We start from the raw sequence: 5,911 nt of genomic DNA, 5'->3' as shown, positions 1-5,911 counted from the left end.
ACAAAACGCTCACCCTCCAAATGCTGCAACTGAGCATGTGCGACCAGAACTACAGGTCGTAACCCTGGGCGAAAAGCTATAAACATCAAAAGTCAACTTTTATATTCCGATATACTTAAGTGTCCCGGGGGAGGGAGGGTGTTGGCTATGGACAAAATTAGGTGACCTTTTTGCCATCTCAAGAGGGCAGGGAGGGAGAGTGGGTGTGGCTGTATGAATGGGGGCGTGGCCTCTACCAGCACTGTATTTATTACAGTCTATGCCTACACATATTACATTTTTGAAATGCTATATTACAGGTACAGCTGGCTTTTGGCAACTTCAGCGTGGAGCCCAGTCCCACATGCGCCTATGATTTTGTGGCCATCAGGGATGGGATGTTTTCCAATGCACCCCTTATTGGCAAGACCCTTTGTGGCAATGGCCCCATCCCTCCTGTTTCTTCCACCAAGAACTCCATGCTCGTCTCGTTCTCGAGTGACTACTCTGAACAGTTCCCTGGATTCCTAGCAAAGTACTCTTTCAGTAAGTCGCTATGACCTCAGCATGCTGGAGCCCAATAGGTGGGCATCCTGCTAACTAGGGATGGTCCAAACCTGCCGAGGTTCGGGTTCGTATGAACCCTAACGCTCGGCATCAGATTCCCGCTGTCTACCCGCTCTGTGGTTCGGCGGATACAGCGGGAGGAACGCCTGGAAGACTGGGATACAGCCTATGGCTATGGCTGTATCCCAGTTTTCCAGGCGGTCCTCCCGCTGGATCCGCCTGCTGCATGGAGCGGGCAGACAGCGGGAATCATTACCGAGGGTTTGTGTTCGTACGAACCCAAACCGAACTCGGTTCGGACCATCCCTACTGCTAACACATGGCACATATAGGGGCCAAATCACAAATACTAGCAAATGTAGAAGCCTTATGGGTCCTAACCAGCATCTGTTTCAGTTCCAGAAAAGCGAATGAAGAGTTTTAGAAGATGGAGAAGTGCGTAAAAACTGATATCATCACCATCATCATCATCACTAATTATTAGCATTGATTTCTATAAAGCATTGTTACTATTAGTGACCATTGTGTTATATATTGTGCTGCATGTAATTATTAAACATATTATAACACTAGATCTGCCCGCCTAATGTTCTTGGCACTTTCGCACGTCTCCGCCCCAACATGGATATAAGGACTGAAAGTTTACAGGTTTATACTCTGTATGTAAATACCAATGGTGCCATTCTGCCGTATGCCGGGGTAGCTACGCAGTGTTGGTACAGCTAGGTGGGTGTTGGGTCACTTGGGCACTTTTCACAGTAGCCAGGAGTGGTGTTGGAACCCACCCCCGGGCAATTGGGCACTGCGCTTGAGGGAGAGGATAGCTCAAGTGTAGGTGGAGGTGCAACAAAAATGGGACAGAGTGCAGTACTTCAGTGCAATACAATAAAGTGGTAGTATAACTTGAAGAGCAGGTACAGGTGATAGGTAGTTAGAAGTAGTTGTACAAAGAAGAGAGTAGGGATATGTCTTGGGGCCTTGTCCAGGTAGCTGTGTAGAAGAAGTGTGAATAAGAATACCCGTACTCACATTTGTGTGCTATCTGACCGCCTTCTGTCCGAGTGCCAGGTTGGGTAGTACGAGCCCCAGGCCTTTACAACGGAGCAAAGCAGATTTTCCAAGACTTCCCAGAAGAGCCGTGCAGACGAAAGGATACATCAGCTTTCAGCTTTTTGTCCTACTGGGGTCAGTACCTAGCTGTGGTTACTGCCTTTTAGGCCCCGTTCCCACTGAACAAAACTTGTTCATTCTTCAGCGCGGATAGAGCATGAGCGCGCGCCTCCCATAGACTCCCATTATGAGCGGGAGGCTAACGGCTTTGTCCGCCGCGGAATTCCGCTAGTTTTGCTCAGTGGGAAAGGGGCCTTACTTGTGAAGAGATCCCAGGCGTGGACAAGGTTTTCCTCAGAGGACGGCTCCCCTTCCCAAGATGCTAATGCAGGTTACTTTTGTAGAAGAAAGTGCACTTGCTTGAGTGTCTCTGTCCCTACTCACCTCTACTGAAAAAAAAAAACACACAAAAAGACCTTCCACCAGGAACTGGTGTGGTGATTGGTGTGGTGTGGTGATTGGTTGACTGTGGAAAGAGGAGAGAGAAGTGTAGTAGGTAGAAAAGTAAGGGAAAACACCTGCACCTGTAATTGGACAAAACAAAACATGTGACAAACAACAATTAACCCATTACACCTTCAGCTGTGCTTCACACATATATAATAATAATAATAATAATAATAATAATAATAATAATAATAATAATAATAATAATAAAGTGACACCTAGTGGGGAAAACACATAACAACATCTCCTTCATTCCCTTTGCAATACCTGACAGGTGTAATAATACTTAGTGGAACCACCTACACTACAACTCAGTTTGGAAATGGTCTCTCTGCTAAACATCTGGGCAGTGACCAAGTCAAACAAGTCTGTGAGAGGAAGGAAGGAAAAGGAAGGAAGGAGGGAAGGGAGGGAGAAAGGAAGGAAGGAAGGGAGGGAGGGAGAAAGGAAGGGAGGAAGGAAGGAAGGAAGGAAGGAAGGGAGGAAAAGAGGAAGGAAGGAAGGAAGGGAGGGAAGGAGGGAGGGAGGAAGGAAGGAAGGAGGGGAGGAGGGAAGGGAGGAAAGAAGGGAGGGAGGGAGGGAGGAAGGGAGGAAGGGAGGAAGGAAGGAGGGAAGGGAGGGAAGGAGGGAATGGAGGAAGGAAGGAAGGAAAAGAAGGAAGAAGGGAGGAGGGAAGGAAGGGAGGAAGGGAACGGAGGAGGAAAGGAAGGAAGGGAGGAAAAGAGGAAGAAGGGAATGGAGGAAGGAAGGAAGGGAGAAGGGAAGGAAGGGAGGAAGGAAAGGAGGAAAAGAGGAAGGAAGGAGGGGGAAGGTAAGGAGGGAAGAAAGAAGGGGAGGGAGGAGGGAAGGAAGGAAGGAAGGAAGGAAGGAAGGAAGGGAGGGAGGGAGGAAGGGAGGGAGGGAGGGAGGGAGGGAGGAAGGAAGGAGGGGAGGAGGGAAGGGAGGAAAAGAGGAAGAAGGGAATGGAGGAAGGAAGGAAGGAAGGGAGAAGGGAAGGAAGGAAGGGAGAAGGGAAGGAAGGGAGGAAGGAAAGGAGGGAAGAAAGAAGGGGAGGGAGGAGGAAAGGAAGGAAGGAAGGAGGGAAGAAAGGAAGTAAGGGAGGAGGTAAGGAAGGATGGAAGGAAGGGAGGAGCAAAGGAAGGAGGGAAGGAAATTAAAGAAAAGAATAAGGAAGGAGGGGTGGATGGAAATTGCATAAAAGAAGGGGGAGGAAATCAGAGAAAAGAAGAAAGAAGGAAGAAATTAGGAGAAAAGACAGGAAAGAAGGGAGGGGAGAGAGAAGGAAAAAAGAAGGAAGGAAGAAAGTAAGGAGAAGGAGGAGGGAATAAGGAAGAAAGGGAGGGAGATAGTTAACAAACTGTAATTCCCAAGGAAGCTAGTGGTGGTTAATGTGAGGCATGTCCCCATGTAAGCAACTTCTTACCTAGTTGTCCAGTATGAGAAAGATAGCTAGATATAAAAGTGACAGATAGATAGGAGATAGATAGAAGATAGATAGATAGATAGATAGATAGATAGATAGATAGATAGATATGATGTTGACTAACATATAGACAGAACTGATGATGAATACTCTTATAAATATCCAGTAGATCCTGTATTCTTTTGGACACATGTAATATTAATAATAAACCACAAGGTGGCGGTAGCACCATGTGGAGACGTCTGCTCCTGTTTGCACCCGCTCTACATGATCTGATGATGTGTAATTCCTTCTGCTGCTGCTGACGTTACTTACATTACATTACTGTCACATTAGGAGCATTAACATTGCTGTAAATATGATGCATCTGGGGCGCATAGAATCATTATATTGAATTTAGACAGGATATAATTCACCGGTTACTATTCAGGAGGGGGAACCGGGGGGGGGGGCAGGTAGAGGTGCTGAGAAAAATAATAATATACACATATGGGGAATACATAGACGATTAGATGACATTACAACATCCGGTAAAAAAATGATGACGGCAAGAAAAGTTTGATAGGAAAAAATTTCGGAATCAGTAACTATATAACATAGATTTTCCCCACCCTACAATACCACTATGGGTTTCTAAGACACCGCCGCCTCCACCACACCGAGGCACCTAGGGATTTCCCATGGGGTTGCACCAGTCACTTTGTCTTCCTTCGTCCACTATCTCTATGGGTCCTTGTCTTTGTTTCGCAGGATCTGCTCCCAGAGTACCCCTTTAAGCCACAGTCTGAGTCACTTCCTGCGGCCCAGTCCCTCATATGGACCGCCCACACACCCACACACACTCACACTATAATGCTTTATGTATAACTGGTCTTCTTTTACGTCACTGCTGTTATTGAGTCCTTACATCAGAGCTGGCTGACCATCTAATGTTTGTAGTGGCCAATGATGTCAAATCTGATGGGTAAGAAGGATCAGCCAGTTGGATTTCTACATGCCCAATCCTTTTGCACTAATGGGAGAGAAGCCACTGCCAGCATTACACTGTGAGCAGCTTTCTGCCTCTTAGGTGTACACTCAGCCGAGTTGAGCATGCATATGTATGGCTTAGTCTGAAAAGCGTTCAGATGACAGCTGCCTAATGTGTATACATAGTGTAAACTCTCGACTGCCTTAAAGCGTAACTGTCATTTCAGGGTCATTTTTCTGAAAACAATAAATATCTATAGTACAAGCGATTTTAAGAAACTCTGTAATAGGTTTTATTTACCAAAAGAGTTTCCTTCTGTAGTGAAAAAGCTGATTTCCTAGCTCCCCCCTGACTTCAGAAGAAGCGGGATTTTTGTGTCCATTATGCTTTATGGAGAGGGGAGGGGCTGAGAGGATTGAGTGAGCACAGAGCAGTCCTGCACAGCACAACACCCTGCAATCTTCTCTCAGCAAGTTCCTAGATAAGCACTGACCTTTCTGACCCCTGAATCCAGCGGTTTAGGTGCCCAGAGAGTCTACAAACAGCTGACCTTCAAGTCTCCTCTTCCTGCTCACTCATCTCCCTCAGCTCCTCCCCCGTCCATAGGATATAATGGACACAGCAGAACCTGTCTTCACTGGCTTCTCTGTAATGAAGGTGGATTTGCCTGATAATGCACAGATAAGAAGTCGGGGGGGAGGCTGGGAGATTGCTGAGTACAGAAAAAGGATTTTTTGGCTGATAAAACCTATTACAGAGTTTCTTAAAATCGCTTATACTACTGATTTCTGTTAAAAAAAAAAAACTACATTTACACTTTAATTCTTTACAGGCTGAGATGGTTTTTAGAGGTATTGTTCTCTATATACCGTAACACATTTCCTGTTCTATATTTTTACCTTCCAACAAGCGTTGAGTTAAGCATCTGTGTACAAGTATATGTCTGGGTACGATCCCTATAAATCATTTTGCACACCTCTTTCTCTAGGGTTATTGTAGGATTGTTGTTGTTTTTTAGGTTTTCTCTCTATCTATGTGTTCCTATGATCCTGCATAGCTCTCTCTCTCTCTACGGTTATTGTAGGATTGTTGCTGTTTTTTAGCTAGCTTTCTCTCTCTTGTAGTCTTCTCGGTTGATCCTGCACATCTTGTGATGATCTTGCGGTGACTTTGTGGAATCAGCCGCCGTTCTCTGTTATTCTTGCAGAGTTGGGAGCTGAGAGCCTGAGGGCTGATCTGGGAGAGGAGGATACAGCTCGATCTGGGAGAGGAGGATACAGCTCGCACCTTCCAGCCGCTCATTCTAACCAAGTGACGTACAGGAGGCGAGACCTCCCTCTTCCCTGGAGAGACCCCCATCCCCGCTCATTCAGAGAAGTCAGTGCAGATCACACATCAGCCTCAGCACTCCAAGA

The sequence above is a fragment of the Dendropsophus ebraccatus genome, chromosome 4 (genome assembly GCF_027789765.1).
Source record: "Dendropsophus ebraccatus isolate aDenEbr1 chromosome 4, aDenEbr1.pat, whole genome shotgun sequence".
NCBI classification, from domain to species: domain Eukaryota; kingdom Metazoa; phylum Chordata; class Amphibia; order Anura; family Hylidae; genus Dendropsophus; species Dendropsophus ebraccatus.
Note: the sequence above shows the minus strand (reverse complement) of the source record.